Below are 21,929 nucleotides of genomic sequence, written 5' to 3'. Positions count from 1 at the left end.
CTGTCCCGCCCCTGGAACGGGGAGGAGGCTGCGAGCAGGGGGCTGAGGGTCCCGTGTCCCGCCCCTTGGCGTGGGGGAAACGGTGAGGGGGCTGCGGGGAGGGGATCCCTGTCCCACCCCTTGGCACGGCGGTGAAGCTGCGAGGAGGGGATTGGGAGTCCCCGCGTCCTGCCCCTCGGCACGGGGGGCACGGGGAGCTTGTCCCTCCCGCCGCGTCCCGGCACGGGATCTCTGCTTCCTGTGCCAGCAGGGACAGGACCCAGGGAACGGCTGGAGCTGTGTCAAGGCAGGCTCAGGTTGGATCTCAGGGAAAGGTTCTTCCCCCAGAGGCTGTTTGGGCGCTGAACAGGCTCCCTAGGGCAGTGGTCACGGCCCCAAGGCTGCCAGAGCTAAAAGAGTGTTTGGACAATGCTCTGAGGGACAGAGTGTGATTGTTGGGGTGTCTGGGCAGGGCCAGGGGTTGGACTGGACGATCCTGTGGGTCCCTTCCAGCTCAGGATATTCTGGGATTCTTTGGCACGGGGACAAACGTTCCCGGTGGGGGTGCGGCGGCCCCGGGGCTCCCCCAGCCCGCTCCCGGCGGGACACGGGGGGAACAGAAGTCGCTTGGGGCCGACCCTGACCCCGGTCCCGGCGGGTCCCCCCCAGCACCTGCGAGTGCTCAAAGTAGTTTAAAACCAGTCTCAAAACTTGGTCATGGCCACAGCCGATTCAGGGCACCCCCGAGCTGCCCTTCCGAGCCGAGTTTAACCCGGAGCTGCCCCGTGCTCACCCGGAACAGCCGTAAAGGCTTTGGGTGTTGTTATTCCTTTATAAAAAGGAACTCGAAAATAAAAAAATAAAATAAAATAAATATATGAAATTCATTCCTGATAGTCACAGAAGGATGGCTATACATAAAATAAACAATAAACACTTTGTTTAAAATAGAAAATTCACCACAAATAGTTTTTTCACTGTTCGTAATGACCCTTTGATTCGAACCAGCAGGAGCAGATTAAAGCTCACCTGCCTGAGCTTCTCCCTGACACGAGAGTTCCACAGGTGTAGAAAGCAAATATTGCTGCTTAAAAGATGGAGATATTTAAGCAATTCATCTTGAGCTTTAATACAGAAAAGTAGCAGCACGTTTTCAATGATCTGATTCAGCGGAAAAAGTTCTCACTCTGTGCTCAGTGGCAGCTTTCCTTATCGTGATTTTAATCTCATTTAGGCGTCTTTTTTTGCAATTTACTTGTCTTGGCAATAAATTAAGATTAACATCTATTGTAAAGGCTGAATGGAGTTGGTTTGGACTTACCTCATGGTCACAAATCTCTCACACAAACAGGCACTTACCCAAATTACGTACATGGAGTGAGAGAGAAAGAGAATTTAGGCCAAAAGATTTCCAGCCAGAGCAGTGTTCTTACCATGAGTGTCCTTCCTCTGACAAATCCAACCTGTCATCCATCCCAACCCCTCACTGCTACAGCGACCAGGAATTCTGTCCCACAAGGACTGGGCCTGCACTGAGAGGAGCAGCGTTTCCAGACACAAAGTACCCACGTTCCGTTACCGTCGCGAGTTACTCACTCAAAGTGAAATCCCTTGTTACATCCTGGCACCGGGAATCGGGGAAGCACTTTGGGCTACATTACTCCCCTTCCTTTTGGCACCGCTCTTGTAAACAGAGAACACAATCTGACACTTGTAAATATGTCAAGCAGCGTGTATTAACCAACCCCAAACCACATCCTTCCGCGTCAAAATAGTGCAGCTCTTTGTAACTCCACTGCAGCCCGGGCCCCCTGGCCCATCTCTGCACGGGGCCCAGGGCACAGCCAGCCCTTTGATGGAGGGGCCATTCTATTTCTGGAATAAAAGAACATCCCTTACCAGGAAAGAAATTATTTTCTTATTATAGAAGCGTTTTGGGATGGAGAATCGTGGCGTTACTTATCCAGGGAAATGCTGTGCACGATTAGACACCGCAGAATTCCTGGTTTTTCCACGTGCTGCTCACCCTCCAAATGGTGTTTCCAGTCAGCACAATTCCTCTTCTGGACCTTCCAAGTAGAGATGAGTTATTCTGCTTGATTTTCTCAGGAAAATGTGGGGTCTAACACAGGATTCAGATTGGTTTTCAGGAGGAGATATGTTAATATACCCACACTGTGCTGCTCAGGCCATTTTTCTGTAGTCTTGTGAATGTTAACTGCTTTGTAAACTAAAAATTATAGAATCATGGAATGGTTTGGGTTGGAAGGGACATTAAAGCCCATCCAGTCCCAATCCCTGCCATGGGCAGGGACACCTCCCACTAGCCCAGGTTGCTCCAAGCCCTGTCCAACCTGGCCTTGGACACTTCCAGGGATGGGGCAGCCACAGTTTATCTGGGTAACCTGTGCCAGGGCCTCCCCACCCTCCCCATAAGCAATTTCCTCCTACCATCTAATCTCAATCTCCCCTCTTTTAATTTAAAAATCATTTACTATAGCTAAATTCCCTGTATTGTGTCAATGGTCTGAAGTTCAATAGTTGTTGCCTGCATTTTGGAAATGCTGCTGGTCACACAATTTGACCACATCCCTGCACTGCCAGCTCCATTTTGGTTTTAAACTGAAAAAAGATAACATCTCTTTAAGCACTTTGCCAGGTGCTTGACTTGATATTACATTCAGTTCTCCCAGGCAAGGGAAATCATCACAGTCTAATCCTTCACTTCCCAGGACCAAACTGGGAAAGTTCCCTTGCTGTCTTTGCTTCAAGCAGAAATTGTCCCCCTTACAGATATCACAGGAGTGACACTTCCTCGCGCACAATTATCCAAGGTGGTATGTGGAGGAACGTGTTTCCCAGCTCAGGGCATTCGAGTTTTACTCCCTGTTTTCTTCTCCTCCTTTTCAAAAATCAATCAGTGACCACGAACAGCAACACTGGGGTTTCAACTTTAGCAAAATAACCATTTTTGCACCGTGGGAAGATAGGGGAATGTCTTCACTAATCCTGTCACTGTGTTAATTGGCAGCTCCACAGCTCGGCCACAGAAAGGAGTCCCCAGGCCCCTGGAGATCAGCTGGGTCCCACCTCACCCTCACCACGCAGAGCTGACGAGCAGCAGGGAAGGAGCCCTGACAAAATCAGCCCAAATAGGGATAGCCCAGCTTATTTAACTCCGGGACAACTCACCCAGAGCTCCCAGTGATGACCAAACCTGTTCTTCCAGGAGGATGGCTCGGCAGGCTTTGTTTCCACCAGCAGGTGCTGCTTATGCTTCGAACTGAACGTGGGGGAAGAGCCAGAGGTGCCAGGAGGGCACAGCAGAGCTGCAGTGGGGCTTGATTTGCTCCATTTTGCCCCAAAGCACGAGCGCTTTGCTGCACATCCAAGTTTTTCCTGGAGGAACACGAGGTTCAAACGGGGCTCTCCCAATCCTGAGCGTGGGGAGTTGGGCCCTTCTCGCCCCGGGAGCAGAGCTGGAGCTCAGCCAGGCGCTGTCAGAGTCAAAAAGCAGCAGTGTTTGACATTCCATGTCTAAGGCAACCCGTTCCTGGGGAAAACACGCTTTTCCATGCCTTTGAGTTAGGCATTCTGGTCACTCACTAGCACAAATTCCAGCTGTTGCAGTATAAATAATTATTGTCTTGTGTCGAAGTGTCATTTCTACTGTTTTCTCTGTTTCCAGTTGCCTGCAACACCCAGAAATGGAAAGGACAGGATGGGGAGAGGATGAAACCCAAACTCTGAATATAAAGCAAGAAAATGGTCTCTAACTCTTCTACAGATTAAAAAGCAAAAAATAAAATAATTTTGTTTCCCTCCTGCTCTTGGGTTGCTCTTAAATTCTACTCAAGTGAGCAAGTTCATTGACAATTATTAAAACTCAAAGAATTTTAGTTCTTGGACCATGATTTATGTAGGTTTTTTATGATGCAAAGCCTCATTTCAGGTATGTTCCCACTGGCCTCACTGTCCACTTTTTATGAGATTACACTAATTTTTAAGTGTTTTTTAATTAATCCAGTACTTCCTTTTTTTTCTCCCCCGAAGTATTTATAAATAAGAACTCTAAATTATTTTGATTTTAAACCAAAAACCTTTTCTTCCACAAACTGAAGACCTAAGAGGAAAAAAAAAACCCCAAAACAACTACACTACTTTACTGGCTTAATTAACAACATCTAATTTTAACATAAAAATAGTAAAGAAATTTCACACATCAAACCCATACTCAATAGCTCTTTTTTTAAAAACACTGATAATCTCCAGATTGCCTGTAAACCAACATTTTAATTTTAATTTTATTAAGGCACAGGAGTGGCTGCATTAGCAGGTTTATTTTTTCCTAGTAAAGATAAAAAATTATTTGAGTTTTCGAACAATATATTGATTTTCTGAAGGGATGGGCAGTTCAAAGAGGAAATTAAATACCTCAGTAAAGGGTTTACTTGTAGAGCAGTTTGTCCACATAGTTCAAGCCCTGCCAGGGATCAGAGTGTGGTGTGTGGATCAGCCGTCCCTGTTCCCATGATTCTCCATAAATATCCAGGGTGAAACCACATGGTCTGTTTACAGCCATCTCTACTGTGGGAGTAGCTGTAGAAACCAAGGATATTTTACATATTATTATAATTATAATGTAATAAATAATAATAATACAGAGTACTCAGTGCACAAAGGCAGGTCAAAGCCAGACCCCAAACCTCGGAGATGTCCCAGTGTTCCCAGTGGGCAGGGATGTTGTCCTGGGACAGTCTGCTGGGATCTCCTTTTCCAGGATGAAGGAAAGCCATGGCCAGCAGTGGTTGTGCTGCAGGGGGTTCCCAAAGGCCTGCCACAAATAAATACCTCCAGTCACCTCAGTGATGTTGATGATTTACATGGAAACACTTCCCACGGGGCACAACTGCTCGGGGTTGGGACTGGGGGGCTCAGGAAAGCACACCCAGGGCAGAGGCCAACGTTTCCACCCCCTCCCGAGGGTTACACACAGGGAAGTCCCTGAAAATGATATTATTTGCTTGAATACTGTACTAAGAGCCCCTATAAAGGAGCAGTTTGAGGGAAGATTAATGACCTGGAAAGCCAATTTGGGGGAAGTTTTTCCACCTACAAGATCATGTTGAAAGGAATCTGCAAACTGCTGCAGAGGACTGGGATTAACCCAGGGTCATGTCATTAGGAAAGGGAAAAGTGGAGTTAACAGTGGAGTCACAACGACAAGAAGGAGACTTTTAAGCTGACTCTGGTGGAGCAAATGTGCTCCTGTATTCTTATCAAAAACCAGACAAATTATCTTGTTCTCTGGATTGTAAAAGATAGAAGGGAGGCAGGAAAGAAAGCAGTGGCAGGGAAGAGGAGATAGACAATGTTTAAATGTCTAGGAACAGAAAAGATCGTCTCTCACTGTTCTGGGTGGAGGAGCAGGAGCTGAGTGAGAGTGGTGAGGAGTGGGATGGACAGAGGGATGAACAGGGAGAGAAAAGAAGGAGCCAAATGTGCCCAGCTCGTTACAAAGAGCAATCCCAGGGTGCCTTTGCTAGTGATGGAAGTGTGAGGGAGCCAGGAAAAAAGACTGGCAAAACTGGGCTGTGTGAAGTTTAAATTGCCAGCCAGGAATTGGAGAAAAGGCAAGGAACATCTCTGGAAACGTGGCTTTGGATGGAAGGAGCGGAGGAAACAGCTCAGGAGCAGAGTAGATTGGTTCCTTCCCTCCACCACGGTGATATTTAGATGACATTTCAGGTATAACTGGCAGGGACGAGGCAAGGAGCAAAATGCAAACTGTTACTTTAAAGCATATGCAATGCTAAAAAATAGAAGTTGTTGAAAACAGTGATAAGATTAAAAACTCGAGCTGCAGGCAGTCCCACTACGACGACCCATTTGACTGTCAAATCACCATCCTTGTGAACAAGTTTTCACTTGTCTTTTTTTTTTTTTAAGGAAAGAATGAGAATGGTCTGGGTGTCACAGAGGCCTTTGGGAACTTCAGTGCAAGGGGGATGAGTCTCAGTAGAGAGAACTGGCCAGAAAGGGCCTGCAAGGAAGGCAGAGGAAGGGAGTTGTGAGTGGAAATGAGGAGCAGCTTTGTGCCCCAGCTCGTCCTTTGGTTTCTGAGACACCGCTGCAAATTCTCATCTCAGTGTTCTGCAGAACCAAAGCAAATGAGCTGCCTGGAAAAACAGAGAGAAGCAAATGACAAGTGAAACTACTCAGGAATAAAAGGGGAGCGTGGTTTAGGCAGAGCAAAATGGCAAATACTTTTTTAATTGTAAATCATTTTTGCGCTCAGAGGAGGAAAGGATTGTGATGTTGGCGAGATACCCCGAACTACGAATAAACATACCTGAGTTTCTGAAGGATTTAATAATCTCACATGAAGCTCCCACCAGCCCTCCAGGCAGGGGATGGGCCTGTTGGGTCATGGTTTCATACCATCAAAGAGAGAGATTTCATCTTTCAGATGTTGTTGTGCTCGCTTGGTAAGAATTCAGCTTATTAAAAGGTGTTAAATAAGACGCGGGATAAAAATACTACAGGAGAAAAAAAAAACAAAATGAAAAGATTTCAGAGCAAAAGGCAAAGCAAATATGGAAATAACATTTGGTGAAGACATTCTGAGAACAAAACTCCAAGTTTACTTGTTGGAATGGATTGCAGGGTAACTCTGGATGGGTGATGCAGCTTGGAATGAGCCAGTCAGGCAACATGTGGAATGTGCAGCTTTTGGCACGGGAGCTCAGATATTCAAATTGGCCCATAAATCCCAGTACAGTTTTCAGTGTTTAAGAATCTTATTTTATCTGGATTAAAATCCTCTTCCCCCTTGGCACTGGAAGGTGTTTATAGCTGCAAAAACAAGAATTGCAAAATATTGCCCTGAAATCTATAAGGACTTCTCCTGCCAAACTTACAAGGTTTACTCTGTAGCTTAAAATTAAAACATAAAAAAACCCCAAAAACCTGCCAGGGACAGTATGGCCTTTGTAGACAAAGTGCAGGAAAAGAAAGGGAAAATGAAGTAGATAATTCCAAATATTTCTCTTTTTTTGGTAATTTTAAAAATCATTTTATTTTCCTGTGGCAGGAAAAGATAAGGTAAAGTTTTTCTTGTAAGTCCTAAGAAATCTTCGGGATTTTTTTTAAAAATCATGCTCGAGTTCTGTACCAAAAAAAAAAGATGAATAAAAGCCACAGCTCAGGTGTGTGATCACTGACCACATCAGAGCCTGGACTGACACAGCTCTTTACCTTCTGTTACCTTCCAACTCTTCCTCCTTCAAATATTCACAGGTGGAAACAGCTCCCACAGTCTGAAAAGAGGGGACAAACCCTTCTAGACAACAGCTCTGGGACTTCAGGCCTTTAGCAAGCACTGTGCAGGTTCTCTGCAAGGGGTAATTTTAATATTTCATGGCACACACCCCCCACCATTCACCCTCAGGTCCTTACAGACACCACTGAACTTGAACTGACCGATTTTCCTCTCTGGATTTGCTTTTTTTGCCATGAAAAGCAGATCTTGTTGTTGTGCCCCCACATTTTGTCCATCGAGTTGTGTTGTAAAGGGACGTGAGAGCAGGACACTGAGCAGGTCCTGGATCTGCTGCCTCCTGAACTGCACCAGCACTCATGGCATGCACAGCAAAGAGTCTCAGGCAGATGCCATGGCCTTGGACTTCATCATCTAAAGAGGGATTGAGGTTCACACTCATTCCCTTAAAAATACCTCCCCTGAAGACCAAAGGAGCTGCCCAGCCTCAGGTGTGCTGGCCAGAGGGCAGAGGTGATGCCTGGGCATTCCCCCCACATTTCCATATGTGGAACAATTACTACATTATTCCCAGTTTATGCCTGTTCTTGCCTCTGTCTTTGCCTCCCCCCGCCCTGCTCTGAGCTGGGGTCGTGGAGGCTCATCAGTAACCACGGGATTGAATAAGAAATGTCCTGATTTACATTCTGCTTCCACTCTGACCTCATTAAGGCCCCTTTGTTGTGGAACCTCGGAATCAGGACTCCCCTTCGGCCACAGAGCTGTCAGGTTCACTCACAGCTCAGCTCTGAGAGCTGGAAATCAAAGCAGAGCCTCGGCCAGGGCTCAGCTCTGCCTTCAGATCATCCAGGAACGGGGTTCTGGGGCAAACAAAACACACAAAAGGCGAAGCTCGCCCTGGTAAAGATCCAACCATTAAAATAATTCACTGGAGATCTTTGATGTTCGTTTTCCCTCAGCTGTGAGCACTCAGTGATCCATCAACTGCAGATAAACGTTGTGCTGAAAGCTCTCCCTGAAAATTAGGAGAAGGAATAAAGGAATTAGGGACATAAGACTTCCATGGATGCCCTGTGTTGACATCCCTGTTTCCAAGCCCCATTTAATGAAACAACCCCTTTCTCTCAGATTTTAACGTTTAAAATTTAAATTTTAAATGGAATTAACAGAGCAAATCCTATTTTGCCAGCCCTCCTTCTCCCAAAAATTTAAAATCTTTGCCTTATAAGAAGTTATAGTCACATATAATAAAATATTTCAGCTGCTTTTAATTTAATCAACTGCTTTGTTGATCACCCAAGGAACTGGCCATGCCTTGCAATGTTTGTTTAAAGGGAACCTATCTTTCAGCTCAGAGATATCTGCTCAGCCTTCTGTTCCCCTGCAGCCCAGTGAATGTTGCTTTTTGGGATTTTTCTGACACTCATTTCAGGAAGAAGCTGAAATGCTTGTCTTTGCTTGACACACGAAGAAAGGAATTACACAGGGATATTTATTTTTTTCCCCTGTGGAGCCTGAAGCCTCTTGGCCTCGTCTGAGACACAAAATGCCCACACACCAACTCAGCTGAGGGGTTTTGCTGAGAATCTTTGGGCTTTTATGCAGAAGAAAAATTAAAATTAAAAGCAAGATGGAAAGAGTAACACTGACCTGGCCACAGGGTGTCCTGCCTCCCACCTGGTCCAAGAGGGGAGAATCTGATATTTCCTGAAGTCACAGGTGATCCTGCTCCAGTCCAACCAAGGGTGACCTTCAGTTTTCTGGCACCCGGACCTAAAATGGGCAAAGACCAATTTATGCTGAGTTAAACAAACCCTTCCCCTCAGATCAGGAAACAGGCACTGTTTGTACTTGTTGATTTGGGGCTCGAGGGACACAAACTTACTCTGAAATGGGGTTGTTTTTTTCAGTTAGAGGAAAAGTGAGCGCTGCTGACAGAGAATCTTTTTTAAATGATTGACAAAGCTACAAGTCCCAGCACTTTATATTCTGTTCTGGAACTCCAGGATAATACAGTATTTTGACAAAACACAGTTGGTGTTCCAAATCGGTATTTGGAATACGTTTGTGTAAAATCTGAACTGAAATCATAGATGTAAAGTTTGAGTAAAACCAGAAACTCAGGAGCAGTAATTCTACTGAACCTCTAGTTTGGTCTCAATATGAAGCCAGTGTGGTGACTGCAGGCAAAGCATTGATTTGTTGGGTTTTTTATGTTGTAAATACACTAAATATTTACTAAGATTCGGCTGGATCAGACCTCTGAGCTGCAGGATGAGCACATTCCCATTCTGTTGGAGTTCTTTGGGTCTGTGGGTCACACCCACACCCCCCTGTGGTACCTCCAGAGGGGACCCTCCCCTTCTGCAACACTCCAGCCCCAGAAGCTGCAGCTCACGGGCTCAGCCAGGACGTTTTACTTTAATATATTTATAGGGCTCTTTAATACCTCAAGAGAGCACCAAGAGGATAACCCACGGGCTTGTTCCCAAGGGGTTTCTTGATTAATTTAGGGGAGAAAATAAGGGAACTTGGCCAAAGGTCAAAAAGGGCACTGCACAGCCTGGACAAAATGTTCCACTACGATACCAACTGAGCACATGTTAACCCACAACACTTGGGATCCAACCTGTCCACAACACCCAAGTCAAAATCCAACCCTTCCAGCTCCAAGCCACCCAAAGCATCCAGAAAGGAGCAGAGAAACAGAAGCAGAGAGAAGGAGGAATAAGGAAAGACAGATCATAGAGCTACCACTGGAACTTGTAGAAGACCAGCTCTCACATGTCCACACACACCCCCAAGGTGGTTCTGACCCCACAGTCACTGATCTGGTGTCTGACACCACCCCATCTCCCAGTCTGCAACACTGCAACCACGTGTGAGAACACTGAAAACTTGAAAGGTATCAAAAACCTGAATAAAGGGTTCGGGAGGATGGGAGCTGGGGATCATTTCTAGCACCACCCTCAGCTCACCCTGTGGTTTTAGGCAAGTCCTCTGGACGCCTGTCTGTGACACAGGTCAAATATTTCGGGTGCTGCTCGCAGATGTCAAGTGAAGGATTACAGGGTTAGCACAACAAGGAACTCCAGAGTACTATTTTTGGAGTAACGACACCATTTATGAGCCCAAATCCAATTTTTAACTGTGGAGCCTCTCTGCACCTTTGGAGCCAACCTCCACCAAGTTTCAGACACTGTCACAGAGTCACACTCACTTCTGTCACAAGCTGCTCCTTGAGGTCACTTTCTCTCCTCACACATGCTGGGCTGTTCTCGGCCTCCAGCCTGGGATTAAGCAGCTCATTGTCCACCAAGGACAGTCTGGAACAAGGTGGGAGTCAATGCTCCAGTCGTGCCTCTTGGGCAATGAGGGTTCACCCCACTGGAGGTGGTGGCCTGGGAGGACTCAGAGGGCATCCAGGAGGCACCAAAGCCAGTGGTGTTCCTTTAAATTCAGTTTTCAACTACAGTGTGAGCCGTGGAGCTTTGACCTGTACTCAAAATTCACACTGAAACAGCTGGACAATCACTTTGCTAGATGTGTTCCCTGGCATGGAGTGTACCTCCGTTTGTTTGGGGCTGATAACTCAAAAAAACCCCCAGAGATATTTTCTATAATATGGAATGAGGAGATGTTGCACTTTACTTAAAGAGAACTCACTTTTAATGGAGCAAAAATTTCATATTCTACCTAAACAAAGCAGCACAGCCCAAGCCAAAAGGGTATTTGTGCATCACACCCAGGGCTTGGCCGAGCCCTTTCCCTGTGAGCAGCACAGGGCACTTACCTGGGCAGTGCAGGAATAACTCCCTCTCGGTGCTGGACTGCTCCTGTCTCCTGTAATTACTTCTCCTCAGGGAGCTCTGCCAATCTCTTCCCAGTGGACATATGGGCTCAGCAGGCAGGGACAGGCCCAAAGTGCTTTTCTTGCCCTGACGTCAGTGGGGGAAGGATGGCTGGATTCAGCTCCCAGGAAAATCAAACATTACCTGACTCCTGCCCCTTTATCAGGACTGCAGTGTGGCCCAGTTATTCCTACAGCTTCTTGAGGGATCTTCAGGCTTTTGCTCTCAAATAAAAGTGTCTTTACACTTAATTAGAAGATAATGCCAGCCAGCTTCTGCTAATTATTTGTATTTTTGCTTAACACTTATAAATCTCGGTGTTCAGGTATTATTACAAGCTAATATTTGTCTTGTAACACACATTAGTCATTACAATTAGCAAGTAGAAATAGATTAGTCATGCGCAAACAATCTCATAAATGAAGTATTTATGCCCCCTTTGGGGATGGAAAGGAAGGTAATTTGAGCCCTCTATGATTATCAAGGGAAACCTGCCTTGTCTCTTCTATTCACGTGGCTGTTTCAGGATTTCTTTCCAGGCAAACTCCCTGGCTGGGGGCTCCTTTAAAGCCCAGCAGCACCACGAGAAGCTGTGGCAGGGCTTTGCTGAGCACCATCAGGTGTCACCTCTCCTGAGCTGCTGCTCTGCACTGCTCAGAGCAGTGTCACTCCTTCCCTCCCCAAACCTCCATAATCCATATTTCTCCTTCTCCCCGTGGCTGGAGGGAAAGCTCCCTTTCACAGCCCTGAGTGGGGATGTTTTCTGTGGGCAGTGAACACTTTTATCCACAGATTTAGGGCTCCCTAAATCCTAAATCTCACCCCTCCCTGTGAAAGAGAGGCTGAAGGTCCCAGGATGGGACTGAGGAGTGGGATGTCACCCTGCCTGCTGGGAATGTGGCACCCCTGGCGTGGAGCACATCAGGGAGCTCCCTGCTCAAAGCCACTCCAGCCATGACCGTGAACTTCCAGATGTACCTTCCAATGAAAAGGTTATTGCTTTTTATTCCATTTTTCCAGAAGTTTTTCTTTGTCAAGCCTACATAAAATTTCATCTGGGGTTTTGGGTTTTTTTTTCTCAAATTTGACGAGCCACTCAAAAACCCTCACTCTTTGTGTGTATAAAATCTCCTAAAAAGTCACTTCAAAAATAATCAGAATAAGCCATTTTAAAATGAAAACCCTCAGTCTTTTCACATCAGTAGCTTTAACACCTGCATTAGTGCAACGTTTCTGCACTGGTGACCTGCACTGTCCCTGTCTGTAGCCCCCCATTCCCACCCAGGCCTTCCTTTTTGTCTTTGCTCTCTTTCCTTCAATCTGATTTGATTTGATTTAATCTAATATTTCCCTGGAAAAAATCAAGCAACTCACAGCTCTCCCTCAAGGAAACGTTCTCTCCGGCTCCGGGAGCTGCCAAGCTTCCCGAAGGAAGGTGGGAAGGAGGGAATATTTGTTGCTATGTTTAGCACCATTACAGAAATAGGTCACATATTGTTTCTGAGAGAAATGGATCACCAGCACACAGGCCCCCACAACTCATCCTGGGCTCCCTCCACCCCCGTACACAGTGCTTGAAGCATTCCAGCATCCCTGCCAAATTCCCTCACAAATACTTTAATTCTTTACGTGCTTGTCTCGTTCCATCTGTTCCACATGCTCTTTATGCCATTTGCATTCACTGGCAGAGTCTGTGAGATGACACCACACGGTATGAATTTGAGGAGGTTTGGGGATGGCAGGAGGGGAACGTGGAGCAGCTCAAGGTTTGGGGTTTGCTCCTCCAGCCCAGGGAAAACCGGTGTGAGGGTCCCAAGGTTCTCCCATCAGAGCAGCCACACTGTGCCTTCAGGCTCAGCAGGAAGAAAAGACTGTCCCTCACAGCATCTTGTGTAGGAGACTGTGTGCCCAAACAAACAACAAAGACAAGGGAAATGTGATGGAAAGGAGGAGTAAAGGAAAGCAGCACTCGATGGGAAAGTGGTGCTCAGGGTGTGCAGTGGAACTGCCCAGGAAGCAAATGCTCTCTGTGTGATCCCTCAGCACAGGAACACTGCACAACCTGGGCTGGTTTTGGGGTTTGGCAGTGTGGTCACCCCAGCCCACAGCCTGCTGTAAGTCTGGAATACACACAGGGGTCACGGCAAACATCTGTTGGACACAGATCTGAGGATAAGAATAAGGAAAAATCCTCACCTGGTCAGGGACATTGGCCCAAGCCAAGCCCAGATGAGCTGTGTGTGCTGGGTCACAGCTTCCAGCTCCTTGAACAAATTCTGTGAGAGCCTCAGGCCAGGAAATCTGAATTATGCTGCAAGGGCTGGACACTGAACCTTTTCCTCCCCCTCCATGACAGGACCTCGGATAAAAGAAACTGCACTTCAAGGGCACGGATGAATCCAACAGCCATTCAGCTAAAAAGCACCAAAAAATACATCCATTTCTCAGGCCATGATGCAATACAATTACTCTGCTACTATTAGTAAGATGTGAAAATACCTGCTAGATTTCATCAGAGGTCAGTCAACAGTTCCAACCTTCCCTTTTCCCAAAGTGAGACGACTCAGCCTGCTTACCTGGCAAGACAGATTTCTCAATCTTTCCCTCTCCATTTTTCCACATTCCTTTCCCCATCCCATTTTTCCTGCTTAGCTTGTGTGCTGCAGCCATACCCTGTTATCTCCTACCCCATCTCTCCCTTTCCTCCCTGCCTGTTATTACCACGTTGTCTTTAATGTTTCCCTGCTCCCCTTTGTTGCCAGGCTCCAGTTTTCGTGTTTGATTCATACAGTTCATTGTTTCTGCTGCAAAGGGATCATCATCTAAAATAACCTGCATGTGCTGGGGCAAAAGCAGGGAAGGGAAGCCTGACATTCCCTGCTCACTCTCAGTTTGAAGCCTGCCTTGGAGGGGAAGGGAATTGGGATAGTCTTTGCAGCGTGGCATTGGATTTTTGATCCAGAAGGAAAAATAAAAGCTAAATTCTCAGTTATCCAGTTATCTCTGTCCTTTATACTTGTGCCAAGTCAACCTGGAATAATATGTCCTGGATTCCTGATCACTTCATATCTTTCAGCAAAAAGTAGAGAAAAATCAAGAGCTGGAGGTGGTGGCGTGGACTCACCATGGTGTGGCTGAACCTGAGAGCTCCCAGAGGGGTTAATCTGGCAGGGGAAGAGCTGAGGGACAGATTTGCAGAGGAGTGAGGCTGCTGCACCCCCTGCCCCAGGGAGGGCCCTGCTCTCCCAGGACAGGGCTGGCTCATGTGCTCATGGAGAGTTTTGTGTCCTCAGCAGATGCTCACAGGAGACAAAGTGTCCCCTCCCAGCCCAGTGGGACCCCTGAAGGGGGTGTGTGTGTGTGAAATCTCTTCCTTCAGCAAGGTTTAACCCTCCTGGTGCTCAGGAACAACGTGCTGACCCCCCCAGCCACCTCTGCTCCCCTCTGACACAACTGGATCCCACAGATCCCCAGCCCAGGACATTCTCCTCCAGTTTAGGTACCCAAGGGCCATCCTGTTAGAAAATGTTCCCTTTGGATGCTGGGGTGATGTCCCCTATTACTGCAGGAGCAGGGACGTGGAGACAGCTCCCCAAGGAGGTTCAAACCCACATCTCCCATGGAAATGACCCAAGAACTAAATTACAGGGTGCCTGTTCCGGGCTGGGTGTTCCCCACCCTCGCTTTGATGATAGTCCAGCGAGTGCAGAGTGAGAGATGCATTGGGCAAAAGAGAAGGAGAATTATTAAAGCCTAATGATTAAGGCACAGACTTATTTTGCCTTGTTTTACCACCTACTGCTTTCCCTAATGACACGAGAGGCTCTGTGCAAAAGCGTCCCTTTGATCCCCAGAACCACTGAAACTCCAGGGAATCGGCTCAGCTCAGGAATTTCCCTCACCTACGAGGTGCTACAGTTTTGTGCTACAATTGCAAGGTAATTTCCCTTCTAACCTCGTTATTCCACCTTTTAGATTTTCTTCCTTTTTTTTTTTTTTGGTGTCTATTGTCTTTGCTAATTACAGCTTTAGCTTCACCTTTGAACGCCTCACCCTCAGCATGTGCTGCTTGCAGAACGGTGGGGAGGCAGAAATCCCATTGTCAGGGGACCCCTGGAGGGAAGAAAACCAGGAGGATGGGATTCAATAAATGATCAGTAAAACCACCCAGGTAGGTATTTCCTACTGGCTCTATTTCACCAAATTCAAGCGATTCTCCATTGCAAGTGATTTCCTTATTTTACATTTTGCCTTCTTTCCAGACAGGTTTGAAATTTTCAATCACAGAGCCATGTGTTTTACACAGTATATATATATATATATATTTTATGGTTTCTTGTGTATTTTTGTGACCTTATATTTGGGAGTCAGCACCACTTGGGAGTGACAGCTATGAGAAATATTTCCTGTTCTCCATCGAGGTTGCCAAGCACACACACAGGAAGGCAGGTGAAAAAAAGCTCCTAATACAAATGTGCCCACAAAAGCAGTTGTGTGTCCTTTGCAAAATAATTAAAAAATACTTCAAAAATAAGTATGGAATAAAATCTCTACCCAAATAGCTCACAGGTGGAATTCCATGAGCAAGGACACTGGAAACAGCAAGAGGAATTATCTTCATCAGTTTAGGGTGGAGTTTAGAGTCTTCTGTGTTTTAGGGATAAAAAGGAGAAGGGGGGAACTGGTCAAGTGCAGAGTAAGCAGAGGAGAAACAAGAGTGGCCAGTTAAGACATGAACTTTCCAGCCCTTGGAAAACACAGTGTGTATTCACATCAAGCACCAGGCACACGGTGCAGTGAATAAAATAGTTCAGAGTTGTAATCCCAGCGGGACCTGGGCCAGAGGGTGAAGGGAAGGGAACACACTGGAGCTGTGATTCAGGATGTCCTGGAATCCTTCCTGACCCGCTGGGTTGGAATTTCTGACTCGACACCCTGCCTTGCCTCTGAGTAGGAAACTGGATCCTGACTGCAGGATTCTTTTTATAGAGCAAACTTTGGTGCCAACTGCCTTCGGAGCACAGGCTTGTCCCTCCCAGGCTTCAGGCAGCACACCAATCCCGGGCCAGGAGAGCCAGGAAACGTGATCCCTGTGCCCCAAACACAGCCCAGCTCTGGCCAGAGAGCAAACAGGAGCCCAAAGCTTGGCCTAATTCCCCAGCCCAGCAAACGCAGGGGGCACTGAAGGGTCTCAAAGCCACCGGCTCATCCTCCTCCTCTTCCTCCTCCCCCTGTAAACTTGGCCAGCACCAAAGGACACGGCCTGGCCCAAGGAATGCTGGCCAGGGTTGGGGGCTCCATCAGGGATTTCCCATGTAATGACAGGCAGGGGGTGGGAAATCACCCACTGGGACACCCCTGGATGACAAGGATTTCCACCCCATTTCTTCCCCAGCCTGTCCTGGGGGGTCAGACAAGGCCCCTCCGAGCTGGTTTGGGGCACTGGGACTGATAACTCTGCCCACAGCCTGAGATGTGTCCTGGCTTTGGTGTTGGTTACACCTTAGGGAGGGAAAGATTTGAAATCACTGTGCTCCCTTTTGTATCATTTTATAATTGAAAAGCATAATTTTGTATTATTTTATAATTGAAAAGCATAATTTTATCCCCTCATTTCCACTGAGTGGAAAAGATCAATAATGCACTTAAAAACACATAAATCAGGGAAGCAAAGCAGAGCCTCTCAGAACCTCTTTTGATGTGGAGACAGCACCTCCTCTTCTAGAACAACCCACATATTTAAATCAATATTGATCATTTGGCCCCATTGTATCTTATAGACAATATTAATTAATGATATTAATTAATGTCTTGGTTTCCTTCCCACTGAGGCTCCTCCTCAAGTCTGTGGAGAGGGCAGAGTCAGCCCTGGCAGGTTCCAGCCCTTGGCACCCACTTTGGGTTTGAATGAAATGCAGCTATGAAGTGACTTGCCCAAGGTTATGAAAAATAAATTATAGAGGAGCAACCCAGCACAGAAACCACAAAACCCAGTGAAGCTCTTAAACCAAAAGGCCTTTTGTCTCATCCAAGACATTTTAAAAATAACATCTCTATAAAGAGCAAATTCCAGACAAAGGTGTATCTGACACCATATTTAACACTGTTCTACAAAGGAAATTAATTTTAAGCAGTCAGACAGAAATGTAAGAAGCAGGCCAGTAACAAGATGCAAAGAGAGTCTTCCCATTCTTCCCATAGAACAAAAATTGTAGAGATCTTAGTTTGGAAAAACAGAAGCAACTCACCCAGCACCATTTGTAGCACCAGTTCCCTCCATGGGTTTATCCTTTTCTTCTCTGTGTAGTTCATAAAGAGTCTGAGTGCTGTGGATTTGCTCCATGAGCTCTCCTGGATCAGCTTCAGTCCTTTCAACAGAAGAAATAACATTTCAAAGTTACTAAAGGAACATTTTCTAAAACAACCAACGTGTCCAAGCCCCTCCCATTTGTAGTAGGACTGCTCAGGTGTCATCTTAACAAAAACTATTGTTCAAAATGTCACCCTGTATCTTCAATTATTTGCCAAATCTGGCAGAATCACAGAATCCTGGGATATGCTGAGCTGGAAGGGACCCATCAGGACCATCCAGTCCAACTCCTGGCCCTGTGTATAGGCTGGATGATTGTCTTCTCCTCCCTGTTTTTCACAAATCCAGTGTCTTAGGGAGGAGAAGGAAATAGATTTCAACGTGGCTGAACAAATATTTCTGCTGGAAATTTCTACCAAGACACACTTTCCCTGCTGTCCATGACTTTTTTGAGGTTTCACTCTTTCTTAGGATACATCAATTTATTTGTATGACTTTATAGAAAAAAAAAAACAAACCACAACAAAAATTGAAGAACCATCTAGGTGAGATTTGGGAGGTTATTTCAATTAATATTCACTGCTGGTATTTCCTTAGATTTATCCATTCTAATTAGCAGTGATTTAAAGAGAAAATCCTGCTTGTGTTGCCTCAAGGCACAAAGAAACAGCAACTGGTGCTGCTTTAACACATCTTTCCTGCACAGGGGGAGGCACCAAAAGGATTCCTTTCCACTTCATCCCCAGGGTCTCCTCCCTGTGGGATTTTTCCATGTTATCCTACACATGTGACAGAAGGGATGGGTTGGAGGGACAGTGGTAAATTCAGTGGAAGGAATAAAACATCTTTAAGGCTGCACTTGTGGGGAAATGAATCCTTCCTGCACACACAGCATGGATTTGGGTCCAAGAGCAGATTTTAGGGAGTGGGTTTGCAGAGTTAGCACCTCAGAGGAGGGAAACAAGGCACAGAGCTGTGCTATCCCTCACCCAAATCCAGTTCCTCCACCAGAAGGTGGCTATTCCAAGAAAATGTCCTGGCTGCAGAAGAACCAGCTTGAAATGGTTTTCCCAGGATGAATCCAACCTTTGCCCAGGATTGATTCTGCCCATCCTGGCCACTGATCCCCCATAAATCAGGGGACATTGCTCTCCCTGGCCTGTTCCGTGGTGAGGAGCTCCCATGGATGGCAGGGAAGTTTCCTTGCAGAGCTGAGTGCAGGGAAGGCCCTGGGAATGTGCTCTGCAGCAGCATCTGCATTGCAGATTGGAGAGGGAATTGTGCCCCAAGTGCCAAATCTCAGCTTTGAGAGCAAAACTATTTTTGTTTTATGCCAGTGCAGAACATGATCCTCTGGGTAATACACAACTGGGTGGTTTAAAAGTAAAAAAAAAAAAAAAAAAAGCCCAGTAACTGTTCTGCCATGTATCAAAGTAATTTAAAAATACTTTAAAAATTATTTTTTAAAACATTTTTGCTCCCACGTAAGATTGACAGTAACCCAGGGCATATGTTTTTATTTACTTGCTTATTTTCAAAGAGACTTGGAAAACTCAAGCTACTGTGCAGAGACAACTCCCCACTATTGATGGGGTAAAAGCCAGGACTGTTTAGGAACAAATGATAATCAACAAAGTTAGCAGAGATTTTATTTTGGTAGGAACCATGAGCAGCCACAGCAGTACAGCAACATTTCCTGGCAGTTTAGAACTAGAACGGGATGTAAAAATTATTGCAAGAATTTACAGAACCACAGAATCAACTAGGTTGGAAAAGATCTCTGAGGTCATCAAGTCCAACCTTTGAAATTCAGATTTCCCCTCACTCAAATTTCAGGATAAATTTCAGATTTAACACATTTGGTCAGGACTATCGTAAGGGCCAGGGAACATTTCATTGCATCTTTATTGCAACAGCAGGTGTTGGGAAAATAAAAAGCCTCCTTTTCCTTTGCTCCTCCTCCAGACAAAGCTTGGTCCTTCTCTCCCCCTTAATGACAAACCCAACGTGCAATTCTCTGCTGTTGCAAGGCCCAGTTTAAGTGCAGGTTTAACAAACACTGATAAAGAATAGGTGTATTTACTAACATACCTGATGATGTGAAAAACAGGTACTTCTGCTTACCAGGAGAGCACAGGGCAGGCTTCCTGTTGTGTTTCAGCTGCAAATGGATTTCTTTGGTAGAAATGTTGTAGCCGTATGGAGTTGGCTTCACGCCAAGTCCCCCAGACTACAGCAAAAACTTCCCCCTCCCCTTTGGGCAAAGTTAAAAAAAACTATACAAACTGAAAGACCAGAAACTAACCAAGCTATAGCAAAATATATATATTTACATATATCACAGTTATATACAGTTACAACGCTATGTACATAAAAAAAGAGAACTCCAAACAACCCCCCCCCCCAAAGGGGACGGGAAAGGGAAAAGGGACAAAAACCACAAAAGAAACCCGAAGCAGGTATACACAATCAATAAAGAACTAGCAAAAGAAAATCTTACTACTCTCCTTGAGACAGCAGAATCACGCCAAGCACCGCTGGCACCCTCTGCCTCCCGAGGCCTACAAGGCCTCACTAGGCCTCACTAGGCCTCACTAGGCCTCACTAGGCCTCACTCCCCCACACGAGCAGGACAGACAGCAAAGAACCTGTGCCTTCAGATCCACCAGAAAAGAACGGAGAAGAGGCTTCTCTCTCCTTCTTATTTATACCCTAGCTTACATAAAAATCATATGGAATATTGGGAACATGGCCACTTCCTTGGTTACAAACTGGTCACCGAGGAAGGCCTAGAATAAAACTATCACAAATGTGCTTTGTAGCAGTGGCTGAGAGTGAATAGTGTAGTGATGGAGCAGGGAAACAGGCAGGGTTGGCAGTGCCAGTGATTAAACCTGCTTTGGCACATAAACTACTCTTTAAAATGGAATACAGTGAATATAGATAGCTGCACTATCAAACAACCTGAGAGGAGAGGGAGAAAGGACAGCCTGGTTTGTGTGCACAAAACTCTTCTTCCATCAGTTTGAATATGGTGATGCCCTTAACCCACATCGATGGTAAATGGTTATTCACACATCTTCAAACCCTCAATACTCACTCCCTGCCTGACCCCAACAAATCTCAACGGATTTTTATACAGGATTGTGTCAAATATATATATATTATGGATTTTATTTTTATACAGGATTGTATAAAAATGGATTGTAACTTATCCTGGGATCCACTGAGTACCAGCGTACCCAGCAAAGGAGCAAACAAGAGCAGAGAACTTTTGTTCTGTGTCAGTTGAGTGAGGGTGCTTTGCACCATTGGGTTTATTGTTATATATGTACTTTAAGTCAATATTCCCCTCTGTTAATCCAGACCATCTCTGTTGGCTTGGATGAAATACATAATGACTTAATCTGAGATTTGATGTAACAGTAAATGAAATTGGGCCCTGCCATCAAAAGCATTGGAGGGACACGGTCTTAATTATTGCCTGTAAACAGTCCATCAGTTGCCCTGAAAAAAAGGTTTTTACAATGTGTTCGGTGTCCAATTTCAATTCTGTAATGCCTTCTGTGTGAGGTGGCTCTTCACCGCTGCTGCTGTGACTGTCCCTGTTCCACAGCCCCTGAACTGTCAATTAACGAGAGAAGCAACAAGACCCACCCACCCACCACTGCTCTACCAGAGAAACAATTCCCTCATATCTGCTCCAGAGAACGAAAACAGGGAAAAAAGGAACTCTTCCTGCCATACCCAGGGTGCATTTCTCCCCCCTGTCTCAATACCTTAGATCACGCTCTGCTTTCAGCAGGTTACAGCACATTTCACTCTGTCAGCAGGAGATAATTTGCAGCCCAGGTGATGGATCTCCCCGGCTGAAATGAAGCATCTCCTCGTGCTGCTTAACGAGGCTCCTGATTCTAATCACGTCCATCACGATGTGGGGCTGAAATTCGCTGGGATATTTACATGGAGGAAAAAGAAGACAAGCTGAAAGGGGGAAAGAAGCTTTAAAGGTGGAGAAACGAGGTACAGGCAAACCCCTCAGAGGGGGAGCCAGGAGGACTTTGGATTCCCTGCCATTTAAACTCTTATAGTATTCTCTCTCCCAAAGATTTAGCAAAAAAAGAAGAAGGGTTTGAAAGACACAAACTGAAAATTAATTGAGGTGAAATGACTTAAGGAATACTACCCACTTCCCTTCCCTTCACCCAGGAATGACAGCTGGCTCACATGAGCAGGGATTCCCGGTGAATAAGGAGGTGTGGGAGACTTCCCTTTCACTTAACAGGGATTAGTTTGGAATGGGCTCATTGTAGCCCCTCCTTACAGGGGAATATCCGTAATTTCAGAGCCAAGATAATTCTGGGAGTGTGCCCTGGGAAGCAATGACCAAACGTGCAAACCCTGGTGCCCATCATTGATCCCTGTATTTCGTAGGAAAAGCGGTCTGTGAGGGAGAACAACCAAACCTCTGCCCATGTCACCTGTATTTATACCACAAATTAATTTAGAT

At 45.9% G+C, this 21,929-nt stretch overlaps 1 long non-coding RNA gene across 6 annotated transcripts; it reads right to left on the bottom strand.

Moving 5' to 3' along the window:
- Window positions 1–846: 846 nt before the first annotated feature.
- On the bottom strand, window positions 847–20,463 carry LOC135423933 (uncharacterized). Of its 6 annotated transcripts, none has more exons than XR_010435019.1 (7): window positions 17,365–20,463; window positions 15,148–15,222; window positions 8,909–11,196; window positions 4,686–8,273; window positions 4,414–4,578; window positions 3,172–3,671; window positions 847–2,601 (listed from the first exon to the last, which is right to left on the bottom strand). It is a non-coding gene; the product is annotated as an uncharacterized LOC135423933 (long non-coding RNA). The 6 variants fall into 6 exon arrangements; XR_010435020.1 differs by having other exon boundaries at window positions 847–3,671; window positions 8,909–9,031; window positions 11,052–11,196; XR_010435018.1 differs by having other exon boundaries at window positions 847–3,671; window positions 17,365–17,477; window positions 19,920–20,463.
- Between the last annotated feature and the right edge of the window lie 1,466 nt (window positions 20,464–21,929).

This window comes from Pseudopipra pipra, chromosome 18 (assembly GCF_036250125.1).
Source record: "Pseudopipra pipra isolate bDixPip1 chromosome 18, bDixPip1.hap1, whole genome shotgun sequence".
Taxonomy (NCBI): Eukaryota; Metazoa; Chordata; class Aves; order Passeriformes; family Pipridae; genus Pseudopipra; species Pseudopipra pipra.
This window is presented reverse-complemented; position numbering and strand designations above follow the sequence as displayed.